This window comes from Coregonus lavaretus, assembly GCF_964263955.1.
Source record: "Coregonus lavaretus genome assembly, contig: HAP1_SCAFFOLD_1153, whole genome shotgun sequence".
Lineage (NCBI taxonomy): Eukaryota > Metazoa > Chordata > Actinopteri > Salmoniformes > Salmonidae > Coregonus > Coregonus lavaretus.
In genome coordinates this window covers 87,927-101,099 of record NW_028160659.1, presented here as the reverse complement: position 1 = coordinate 101,099, position 13,173 = coordinate 87,927, and the positions used below count along the sequence as shown (strand labels likewise).

The following is a 13,173-nucleotide window of genomic DNA, read 5'->3' as shown; positions in this document are numbered from 1 at the left end:
CAGATCACAGAGTCCCACAAGCTGCAGCCTGTCTGTCTGTCTGTCTCTTTTCTATCTTTGTCACCATGGTGACTGATGCCTGTGTATCTTAGCCTCCTCCTTCTCCTCTCCTCTCTTATCTTCTGCCTCCTCAGCTCCTCTTCTTATTTTATATTCTGCCTTTTCATCCTCCTCTTCTTATCCTCCTCATTCTGTCAAACTCTCTAGACTCAACCCCAATCCCCTGATCCACACACTGTGTATTCCCCTCCATCCTCCCACTCACCACTTCACTCCACAAACCTCCTGCTAGAAGAAGCAGAAGAAGAGAGAGCGAAAGACAGACAGACAGACAGACAGACAGACACAGATAGAGAGAGAACGACAGAGAGAGAGAGACAGAGAGAGCGAGAGAGCGAGTGAGCGAGAGAGAGAGAGACAGACAGACACAGAGAGAGAACGAGAGAAAGAGAGACAGAGAGACAGAGAGACAAAGAGACAGAGAGACAGAGAGACAGAGAGACAGAGAGAAAAGAGAGAGAGAGAGAGAGAGAGAGAGAGAGAGAGAGAGAGAGAGAGAGAGAGAGAGAGAGAGAGAGAGAGAGAGAGAGAGAGAGAGAGAGAGAGAGAGAGAGAGAGAGGGCTTCCCTGGTTCCCAGACCAGACCAGACTAACACCAGGATTAACAGATAGGGGACACGTCATCCTCTCTATTGATTAGTGCTGAGCGATTAACTGACATTTTGGTTATTTTGGGGGTTTTAAACAACTAATTGACCAACATCGGTTAAATTATTTAAATTCCATTTCATTCGTTTTTTTCTGTGAGCTCAATGCGCACATTACGCAGTTTCTGAGATAAATCAGATCAACCCCGAACTGTGCAATGTAGTAGGGAGTTGTAGTTTCCAACAGGCCAATGTTCTGCATAGTTTAGAGCAGAAAACCTGGTAATTAACTACAATGACCATAATCGCACCTACGTGTCCGGTATGTGTTTATTTTACGCCTGCTACCTAAAAGAAAGAAGAATGCGCAATCGAGAGGGATAGAGCAGCTGCTTTGTGAGGTATCTCTACTTGAAAATACATGATCCAAGCGATTGATATTTGGTATTCAGCAGTCATAAATGTATGCCTTACTTACTTTGAAGAACTACTAAAATAGTGATTTTGTCAGACAGCATAGGCAGCATCTCTATAGAGATGAGATGATGACTTTGAGTGAAATAATAATGTAATCAAATAAAACAAATGTAATATACACAACAACCAAAATATTTTATTAAAATAAAGTAAATGTGAATAAATGATGGTTAATAAGTGATAAGCAGTAATGGGCAGTGACTACCATCATGGGACTTTTATTCATTGTTTTATTCTGTGTTGTTACAGCATTCAACCCACATAATGCATAGTGTAATTAATGTTTTAAAAAACTATCGAAAACCGTGATATTTTTTTAGAATCGAACCGACACCAACTGACCTCTAAAAGCACTAATCGCTCAGAACTACTATTGATCAAACAGAATTACCATGGCAACCCCATCACTGGCGGGAGGGAGGGAGGGGGTATTCCTATCAGAGAAACTAAAATTATGATTGAGGTCTATGTCTAACTGAGTGACTGAGAGCACAGTGAAGAGCAGGCCATGCTGACTGTACTGTGTAGTGCTGACACTGTTCATTGCTTCATGTGACGGGACACATTTGTTATACAATTTCAAAACTGATAATAAATATAAACTTGTACATGGTGACGTTGCAATCATAGTAGTTGGCGGGGGGAATTTTATTGAATCAACTTATTAAATTCCAATAATGCTGCACAACCTCTATTATGCAATGATCAGGCTTGACATCAGCTGCATGTGTTGCTTTTGGTCGGAGGCAAGCGTTTCCTGGAATCTGTCAACCCAACGGGTTGAGATAGCCCACAACAGAGGAGAGAGGAGCGACCCCACACCACGCCATGGTACAGAATCATTCAGTCAGGACTTCTAAGAACAGATCGTGGACACCATTAGGAACTCTACTGACGTACACATACATAATACATAGAGATGGATCTAAAAGCATAACCCATTAGTGAGCCAGCAGCCAGCATTTAGAGAGAGAGAGGGAGAGAAGAGAGAGAGAGAGAGAGAGAGAGAGAGAGAGAGAGAGAGAGAGAGAGAGAGAGAGAGAGAGAGAGAGAGAGAGAGAGAGAGAGAGAGACAAACAGAGAGAGAGAGAGAGAGAGAGAGAGAGATGGTCTGCTGTGGTTGGTCAGTGGTTTTCATCAGTACCCTGCAGTCAGTCCCACTACAGTAGCCTCTCACTGGGCAAATATTGGTTGAATCAACGTTGTTTCCACGTCATTTCAATAGAAAAATGCAATGTAATGACGTTGAATCAACGTAGAAAACTAATTGGATTTGCAAAAAGTCATCAATGTAAGGGAATTTAGTCTTTTTTTCACCCAACTTTTAGCCTAAATCCAATGACATGGTGAAATGTTTTGTTTATTTCCCATTGAATTCACATTAGTTGACAACTCAACAAAATGTAAATCAAAACTAGATGTTGAATGATGTCTGTGCCCAATGGGTTACTAGAAATCTACACTGTGAGTCATAAGGTTGACAATAGCCCTCGTTCAATCTCTGAGATCCTCTGGGTGCTGATCTAGAATGAGTTTTACCTTTTAGATCATATGGAATGAGATTATATGGACAGGGGGGACCAGCACTCCTTCTCTGAGACTCTTTATGAATATGGGCCCTGAGGAACAGTGACAGTCTCTTGATCTTGTATCAAGTGGTCATGATTTAGTTTGTCCTTTAATATACATTACAGTATGCTGACAGGGCAATGTCTGTCCTCTAGTCTTTCCTGTCACTCCACTGATGTGTCTGGATGGATATGGGTTAGTTAGGCTACTATCGTATTCTCATATCCTCCTTATCCGCTTAAAGGGATACTTCGGGATTTTGGCAATGAGGCCCTTTATCTAATTCCCCAGAGTCACAATGGTATCCACGTGTTCATCTGACTCTGGGAAGTAGACAAAGGGTCTCATTGCCAAAATCCCGAAGCATCCCTTTAAATAGTGTCAAATGTAAATCGGTAAAATGTGATGATGATGATGACGATGATGATGATGATAATAGGCTACTGTAGGAACACATATAGGCAGCTGTCTGTGTAAACCACACCTCCGTGGCTGAGTGAGTGTGCTGTGCTGTTTGGTATATGTAATGTGAGGGGACAGAGAGCTAGCCAGGCCACATTGTGAATTATTTCTGAGGGAGAGATAAGAAGAAATGGACATGAGGGAAAGACCCACAATCCCTAGAGGCATACGATGCATGTTGTATCTATAGAATTGTTTCTAGGCTACAAAATGCCTTCTGCGCTTTTTCTTTCCCTAGACTACATCCCATCCTCTACTGTATATCACACACACACACACACACTTTATTACATTTACAGTAATTCCTCCATACTGCATATGTGTGTAGTGGTTGGGCAGTATTTGTGCTGAATTTACAAGATTATTTAGCAAAAATATTATGTATGATATGTAAACAGGCCTACATGAATTATCTTCAGTATTTAGTAAGAATCCCAGTTACTGTAGGATAATACAAAACTGTTGACATGGCTAAGGGGAAAAAATCCAGTATTGGTGTGTGTTAGGAATGAAGGTAATTACCATAGCATAGCGTATGAAAAGGAGGGTCACAAATGACTCAAATGATTCGAGGCTGGAGCAATATTACGACATACCGTAATGTTATCCGCGCAAGCAGGCACAGCAGTCTATAACGGCAGCACACACATGCGGCAGCAGCGGTACATCGAGACAGAAACACATCTCAGCATTATCACCTTTTAGCCGTATTGTTTCACGATCGTTCCATCCAACAACACCCCCTCTCTCTATCTCTATCTCTCTCTCTCTCTCTGCGAGGAGGAATATCAACTGCAACTCCCCGGAAGGAAGGCGACGTCTTCGCATAGGCTGCTGCGGATGGATCGATAAGCGAAACCCCATCTCTTCGATTGCTCCTTTGACATACCAACGGGGGAAGCCCATCATAAATCACACATTCTTACAAAGGAATCACTCACCCGATGTTGCTCAATGCCTGCTCGAATAGCTCTGTCTGCAAAATGTTCTGAGGCGGCGTAAAAGCCTCATTAAAATGGGATAGAACGGAGCTACAAAATTGACGCAATGTATCAAACTGCATTTTCCTCCTTTTTCCTCCGTGTCTTTTATCCTCAGTATGGCCCTTTTCCTCACACACAATACATCCACCTGCGCTGCCTCGCTCTCTGTCCGGACCCGCGTCTGTCTATCTCCAGGGACGCATTAAACGCGAAGACGCCAATCAAGTTCCATATTTCTCCTGATCTTGGTAGAAAGAGTCCTTAAATGAGAAGCAGTCGAGGATGGATTGTACAGTCATAATTCTCCGAACTTAACCCGACAAAATGTAGCTGGCTGTAGCAGGATCTCTTTGCAGTGGAGGTGAGGGAAAAGATAACTGAAAAAAGCAGCAGTGAGGCATCTTCCAGCAAAGCAAGCTTCCCTTACCGGTGCATCAGGGGCAGCCTCATACTCAACTCATATTTCTCTCTGCCTATTAGAGCACGCATACAAACACACACAAACACACAACACGCAGACATTCGTTCGCGCACACGCTTGCTGTATCCCTCTCTTTCTCATACTCTGGACCGCGCACGCAGTTATAATACATGGGCGCGCAGAGATGCTGTCGTCAGTGCTTTTGCCATATATGACTGCCAACCATCAGCTCTCATAAGTAATAAGGGAGGAGGACAAGGCATTCTAATTCCTCTGGAAGAGAGGGAGAGGGGAGAGAGAGAGAGAGAGAGAGAGAGAGAGAGAGAGAGAGAGAGAGAGAGAGAGAGAGAGAGAGAGAGAGAGTCTGAGAAAGGGAAGAGAAAGAAAAGGTGGACGAAGGGAATCAAATCTAATGGGCCTGACAGAATTTACTCCCAAATCAGACTGGATGATCCTCAGTGGGAGGACGGGGGAGGTCGTCTACTACCTCCAGCATGCTCAAATGGGAGTTACAGACATTAAGCAAAGGGACAATTAACACAGAAGACAAGTAAGTGGCTAGACAGAAATGGCAGGGGTGAGTGAAGGGCGAGCATGGATGGATGGATGCACAGCGTCTGTATAAGAAAGGTATATCCTATTGTATTGTATTCTATCCTAAAGATGCCCAGATGTGATTTGCACTGCTCTCTGATCAATGGTTTATATAACGATCAGAATAAACACTAAGCATACCGTTATTCTTTAATTTACACAGAGGTTCATTTGATGAACAAGAGGTGGATTTAATATAATATTAGGTCACTAAACCGTGACCCCCAAAACATCCAGATGTATTGGTGACCTGGTCAACAGGACTGAGGACTCACTACGCCCTCCATGCTGCTGCACTATCAGGCTATTACTATCCGTAATGCATTTCTGCAGGTGCCTCCACTAGCCTGGGTGGGGAACACCCATCTCACTTCATGACACCAATGTAACAAGTAAGGGGCTGGATTTAAGCTCATGTTGGCTTGCTGTGTTTCTCTTGTCCTGCTAACTAATACAAAAGTAATGTGCTGAACTGGGTTGGGGTTGGGGGCTGAGGCTGGGGTACAGGGTTGGGGCTGGGTCTGGGTCTGGGGCTTAGCTGGGGCTAGGGTTGAGGCTGAGCCGGGGTTGGGGCTGGGTGGATAAACGTGGGAAACCATGAGAAACACAAGTAGGTCATTATATTCTAATCCCAGCCTAATTAATGTTGTTACATCAGTGTATCCACACCCTGACTACCTCGTCGTCCTGGATGTTGTATATCTGTGTGTTCATTCAAATGACACCTCCGAGACCAAGATAAATTAGACCTTTTCTCAAGTTATTTCACCTTATAAATAGGCTGTCAGCTGGGTTTTTCCCCCCCGCTCTTTCTCTTTCAGTGGAATAGATTCTGCGTTAATTTACACATTCTTTAGATGAATGAAAGTGTTTTTGATGATTATGCAGTAGGAGTTCCATTTTATCCATCATCGCCATTATCCCCTGAGATCTCAGACAGGCCGTTTCCGGTTTTGTGTCGCCGCTGAACGCAGTGCTGCCAAAGCCAGAATCATTCACTGCTATCATTCCCCCTCTCAGCCATAAAGTCAATTAATATAGAGAGAGAGCCACAAAATAACACAGTGAGCTCTGAGCTCACATCCCACAGCCTGATCTAGCTGGTAATCAAATACAGCAACCTCAGAATTAACTAGCTGTCTTTGTTGGCTGTGTGTGTGTGTGTGTGTGTGTGTGTGTGTGTGTGTGTGTGTGTGTGTGTGTGACTCACAACTTTATTTAGCTGAATTCTGTTAAACAGTGAGAATGCTCATTGTTAAAATGCAGATTGCTTCATAGCAGCTAGTTAGTTACTACACATTGCTCCTTTAAAACAACCTTATAAGGTAAAACTGTTTCAATAAATGATACTCTGCGAGAGAGTCCCAGAGTCCTACTCCAATATCTGTTTGAATATGCACCCTATTCCCATTATACAGCACTAATTTTGACCAGAAGCAGAAAACCATCACAGTTCTTCAGGTTTGCAACCCACACTCATTTGAAACTGCCAAGGGAGCAGAATATTCTCAATGTTTGATCTCTCTCTCCTACAGTAATCTTTCCCTTACTGTGTGTCTGGGAGTAAAAAGAGCCCAACACAAGGTCGTAATGGGAGGGAGAGGACACAGGCTCTAACCCCACAGTGGCTAGAGTACGGTAAAGGCTTGTTTGTCCCAGTGCTAGACTAGGGGGGACACGGGCCATCAGGTACACCTTTGCAAGGTCGACAGAGGAACAGGCGCGGAGGAGGAATGGGGCTGAGTGAAACACATCTCCTGTGTGTGTGTGTGTGTGTGCGTGCGTGCGTGCGTGCGTGCGTGCGTGCGTGCATGCGTGCGTGTGTGCGTGTGTGTGTGTGGCTGCATGTACAGTATGTGGTGTGTGGAAAGCCTCTCTGTGAAGTGAATCACCCACTGGGCCCACAGTGCACCGGACGACACAACATACGGCCCACAATCCCTCTCTTCCCATCAGGAAGCCTGTTCCAGTGGGCAGAGAGGAACAGAGATGAGCAGAGAGAAACAGGGAGGAGAAGAGAGGAGGAGGAAGGAGCAGAGAGGAGCAGAGAGGAGGAGGAAGGAGCAGAGAGGAGCAGAGAGGAGGAGGAAGGAGCAGAGAGGAGCAGAGAGGAGGAGGAAGGAGCAGAGAGGAGCAGAGAGGAGGAGGGAGGTGCAGAAAGGAGCATAGAGGTGCAGAGAGGAGGAGGGAGGAGCAGAGAGGAGCAGAGAGGAGGAGGGAGGAGCAGAGAGGAGCATAGAGGTGCAGAGAGGAGGAGCAGAGAGGAGCATAGAGGTGCAGAGAGGAGAAGGGAGGAGCAGAGAGGTGCAGAGAGGAGAAGGGAGGAGCAGAGAGGAGGGGGGAGGAGCAGAGAGGAGCATAGAGGTGCAGAGAGGAGGAGGGAGGAGCAGAGAGGTGCAGAGAGGAGGAGGGATGAGCAGAGTGGAGCAGAGAGTAAAAGAGAGGAGCAGAGAGGAGCACAGAGGACAGGGAGGAGCAGAGAGGAAAATAGAGGAGCAGAGAGGACAGAGAGGAGCAGAGAGGAAAAGAGAGGAGCAGAGAGGCGCAGGGAGGAGCAGAGAGGAAAAGAGAGGAGTAGAGAGGCGCAGGGAGGAGCAGAGAGGAAAAGAGAGGAGTAGAGAGGACAGAGAGGAGCAGAGAGGAAAAGAGAGGAGTAGAGAGGAGGAGGAAGGAGCAGAGAGGAGCAGAGAGGAGGAGGAAGGAGCAGAGAGGAGCAGAGAGGAGGAGGAAGGAGCAGAGAGGAGCAGAGAGGAGGAGGGAGTTGCAGAAAGGAGCATAGAGGTGCAGAGAGGAGGAGGGAGGAGCAGAGAGGAGCAGAGAGGAGGAGGGAGGTGCAGAAAGGAGCATAGAGGTGCAGAGAGGAGGAGGGAGGAGCAGAGAGGAGCAGAGAGGAGGAGGGAGGAGCAGAGAGGAGCATAGAGGTGCAGAGAGGAGGAGCAGAGAGGAGCATAGAGGTGCAGAGAGGAGAAGGGAGGAGCAGAGAGGTGCAGAGAGGAGAAGGGAGGAGCAGAGAGGAGGGGGGAGGAGCAGAGAGGAGCATAGAGGTGCAGAGAGGAGGAGGGAGGAGCAGAGAGGTGCAGAGAGGAGGAGGGATGAGCAGAGTGGAGCAGAGAGTAAAAGAGAGGAGCAGAGAGGAGCACAGAGGACAGGGAGGAGCAGAGAGGAAAATAGAGGAGCAGAGAGGACAGAGAGGAGCAGAGAGGAAAAGAGAGGAGCAGAGAGGCGCAGGGAGGAGCAGAGAGGAAAAGAGAGGAGTAGAGAGGCGCAGGGAGGAGCAGAGAGGAAAAGAGAGGAGTAGAGAGGACAGAGAGGAGCAGAGAGGAAAAGAGAGGAGTAGAGAGGAGGAGGAAGGAGCAGAGAGGAGCAGAGAGGAGGAGGAAGGAGCAGAGAGGAGCAGAGAGGAGGAGGAAGGAGCAGAGAGGAGCAGAGAGGAGGAGGGAGTTGCAGAAAGGAGCATAGAGGTGCAGAGAGGAGGAGGGAGGAGCAGAGAGGAGCAGAGAGGAGGAGGGAGGAGCAGAGAGGAGCATAGAGGTGCAGAGAGGAGGAGCAGAGAGGAGCATAGAGGTGCAGAGAGGAGAAGGGAGGAGCAGAGAGGTGCAGAGAGGAGAAGGGAGGAGCAGAGAGGAGCAGAGGGGAGGGGGGAGGAGCAGAGAGGAGCATAGAGGTGCAGAGAGGAGGAGGGAGGAGCAGAGAGGTGCAGAGAGGAGGAGGGATGAGCAGAGTGGAGCAGAGAGTAAAAGAGAGGAGCAGAGAGGAGCACAGAGGACAGGGAGGAGCAGAGAGGAAAATAGAGGAGCAGAGAGGACAGAGAGGAGCAGAGAGGAAAAGAGAGGAGCAGAGAGGCGCAGGGAGGAGCAGAGAGGAAAAGAGAGGTGTAGAGAGGCGCAGGGAGGAGCAGAGAGGAAAAGAGAGGAGTAGAGAGGACAGAGAGGAGCAGAGAGGAAAAGAGAGGAGTAGAGAGGAGGAGGAGGAAGGAGCAGAGAGGAGCAGAGAGGAGGAGGAAGGAGCAGAGAGGAGCAGAGAGGAGGAGGAAGGAGCAGAGAGGAGCAGAGAGGAGGAGGGAGGTGCAGAAAGGAGCATAGAGGTGCAGAGAGGAGGAGGGAGGAGCAGAGAGGAGCAGAGAGGAGGAGGGAGGAGCAGAGAGGAGCATAGAGGTGCAGAGAGGAGGAGCAGAGAGGAGCATAGAGGTGCAGAGAGGAGAAGGGAGGAGCAGAGAGGTGCAGAGAGGAGAAGGGAGGAGCAGAGAGGAGCAGAGAGGAGGGGGGAGGAGCAGAGAGGAGCATAGAGGTGCAGAGAGGAGGAGGGAGGAGCAGAGAGGTGCAGAGAGGAGGAGGGATGAGCAGAGTGGAGCAGAGAGTAAAAGAGAGGAGCAGAGAGGAAAAGAGAGGAGCAGAGAGGAGCACAGAGGACAGGGAGGAGCAGAGAGGAAAATAGAGGAGCAGAGAGGACAGAGAGGAGCAGAGAGGAAAAGAGAGGAGCAGAGAGGCGCAGGGAGGAGCAGAGAGGAAAAGAGAGGAGTAGAGAGGCGCAGGGAGGAGCAGAGAGGAAAAGAGAGGAGTAGAGAGGACAGAGAGGAGCAGAGAGGAAAAGAGAGAAGTAGAGAGGCGCATGGAGGAGCAGAGAAGAGCAGGAGGAGCAGGGAGAAGCAGTTAGGAGCAGAGAGGCAGAATTTCAGGATAGCATAGAGAGTCGGAGGAGGACATCTGTTCCTCCCAGGGCAGCTCACCAGGACTGACCCCTGGGTTATGGAACTGTTGGAACTACCGTCCAGACCTGCCTGGGTTCAAACAGCATCTGTTTTCCTTCAAATACACTGAGAATTTGATTGAACCTGTCTAGAGTTCCAGATGGGCAGGGTTATGCACGTTTGGGACTATTCTGTTGGTTCCTTTTGAACTAGTCAACCTCAATCGAGCGCAAGTAAAGTACTTGATAGAAAACAAATACTATTTGAACTCAGGTCTGGACTACAGAGTACAGACTCAGAATGACACAATGAGGGGACTAGAGGAACATACTTCTGCTGTCTGAGATGCACTAGATAAATGTGTGCAGATCTCTCTCTCTCTCTCTCTCTCTCTCTCTCTCTCTCTCTCGCTCTCTCTCTCTCTCTCTCTCTCTCTCTGTCAGTGGACTATGGAGAGAGGAAGGAGCCACTGTGTGGTCATAAATGGAATTACAATAGATCAGCCAAGCTGTGATGACACAAGCAAGCCAAGGCACAGAGAAAAAGGATTCACGAGCAAAGCATAGAAGTGTTATCCAACAGCCAGTGTATTATCTTCTTCTTTATTTAAACAGGTAGATCCCGATTGAGATCATAGATCATCGAGAGAGATCTTGTGCAGCCATTTAGCAGAAACACAGTCCAGTCTCCATCTTTCCCTTGTGACAACGGTGACATAATCCAGCTAGACAGACCATCTATAGCTCTGCATTGACTGTGCATCTTTCCCAAACCATCCTGTACTATCTGTACCTGGCTAAAACATACCTAGAGAACAGTAGGACAAAAGGTGTCTCTAGTTATTGTGATGAGTTGCAGCCAAGGGCTCTTTCAGTATGTCTGGTTTCTGCTGCTTCAAAGGAAGACACAGTGAATGCAGTATTATAGTCATCATCAGTCAGTTCACCAGCTAGGGAATCCCTCTAGCTGAGTTTGACTTAAGGGGAAAGATCAAAGACACTAGTCATCCAGTGTGGGAGTCAATGTGTGGGTTTGTGCTTGTATGTGTGTGTCTGTGTGTCAGTATTGTGCTTATATGTAGTTGTGTGTGGGCATATTTGAGCATATTTACGTGTGTGTGTGTGTGTGTGTGTGTGTGTGTGTGTGTGTGTGTGTGTGTGTGTGTGTGTGTGTGTGTGTGTGTGTGTGAACTTATTTTAGGAATCGGTGTCCATGTGTCTTTCCTGCATCATGGGCCTCATACGTACACGTCTGTATGATCAAACTGTCTATCGTTCTCAGAAAATAAGTCATTTGCTAACAGCCGTAGCTTTTATTCTTCTTTTTTTTACCCTACACTTTCCACAGTCCCAACCCTCACTCCCTCCATAACAGCTCCAGATGCATTTCAACCTGAGCAACCACATGATACAGCTTGCTATAGGGAAGAGTGGGAAGTTGAGCCATTTGTATTTATTTAGTACCACTATGTCAACGGAAATATAGTATTCTTTCTAGCACAGATATCTATGGGGTATGGGGTAAGTTGAGCCACCTTGGGGTAAGTGGGTGATAGTGTCCTGTGACAGTGGGTGATGGTGCTGGTAGGTCAAAGTTTAATTCATGGAATGGGGTATGGTATATTGTATATCTTTAAATGTATGCCTAAATTCAGATATAAATGCCTCTGTTCAATATCACTTACCCTTCCATGTCTTGACCAGTTGGTCTAGGACAGGGATGTTGTTTCGATGTACCAATTCATAGACAAGTTCTCTGCATGCGAGGCTACTAAGCCCATGAAACTGGTCCTCAAGATTTGTTATATGTTTAGCAAGCCCAGATTCCATGTCATCAGATAAGACCTTGTGTGCTTCTGCTACTCTATCATTGCCTCTGTTTCGCACAGGTACATGTTCATTTGTTGTTGTTGTGAATGTACCTCTTCAGTGTCATTCAGTCTATTTGTTCATCCCTTGCTGCTGCTCTAATGGACTTCTTCCCTTCTATCACTTCCTGGGCTGCTCTCTCAAGAACCTCAAGGGGGGCTAGACCCCTGCTTGTTTTACATGTGTATACACAGGACATGATGATGTCTGCTCTGTAACAATAAAAATGCACTCTTGAGTTCATACTGTATGCATGACACATTGCAAAAATACTATGTATATTATGCATAAAACTGACTAAATGTAATCATCATTTGTATGGTGGCCATTGGTTCAACTTACCCTTTGGCCATTGGCTTAACTTACCCCAAACATTTTGACAATATTAGCCTGCACAGCTAGAAGGATGCATTTTCATGCTAGGTTTAGGACCTCATATTGAAGCTTATCCATTGGTTTCTCAAATGACTGCCTCGCCTGGTTCACCAACTACTTCTCAGATAGAGTTCAATGTGTCAAATCGGAGGGCCTGTTGTCTGGACCTATGGCAGTCTCTATGGGGGTGCCACAGGGTTCAATTCTTGGGCCGACTCTTTTCTCTGTGTATATCAATGACGTCGCTCTTGCTGCTGGTGACTCTCAGATCCACCTCTACGCAGACGACACCATTTTGTATACATCTGGCCCTTCATTGGACACTGTGTTAACAAACCTCCAAACGAGCTTCAATTCCATACAACACTCCTTCAGTAGCCTCCAACTGCTCTTAAACACTAGTAAAACTAAATGCATGCTCTTCAACCGAACGCTGCTTGCACCCGCCCACCCGACTAGAATCACTACACTCGACGGGTCTGACCTAGAGTATGTGGACAACTACAAATATCTAGGTGTCTGGTTAGACTGTAAACTCTCCTTCCAGACTCACATTAAGAATCTCCAATCCAAAGTTAAATCTAGAATCGGTTTCCTATTTCGCAACAAAGCCTCCTTCACTCATGCTGCCAAACATGCCCTCGTAAAACTGACTATCCTACCGATCCTTGACTTCGGCGATGTCATTTACAAAATAGCCTCCAACACTCTACTCAGCAAATTGGATGTAGTCTATCACAGTGCCATCCGTTTTGTCTCCAAAGCCCCATATAATACCCACCACTGTGACCTGTACGCTCTTGTTGGCTGGTCCTCACTACATATTCGTCGCCAAACCCACTGGCTCCAGGCCATCTATAAATCACTGCTAGGCAAATCCCCGCCTTATCTTAGCTCATTGGTCACCATAGCAACACCCACCCGTAGTCTGCGCTCCAGCGGGTATATCTCACTGGTCATCCCCAAAGCCAACACCTCCTTTGGCCGCAATTCCTTCCAATTCTCTGCTGCCAATGACTGGAACAAATTGCAAAAATCTCTGAAGCTGGAGACACTTATCTCCCTCACTAACTTTAAGCATCAGTTGTCA

At 47.0% G+C, this 13,173-nt stretch overlaps 1 protein-coding gene across 1 annotated transcript in view; it reads right to left on the bottom strand.

Annotated features, from left to right (window-relative positions):
• The window catches only part of LOC311121597 (regulating synaptic membrane exocytosis protein 2-like), a gene marked incomplete at both ends in the record, with an annotated part of 109,248 nt that overhangs the window by 55,094 nt on the left and 40,981 nt on the right, over positions 1-13,173 (bottom strand).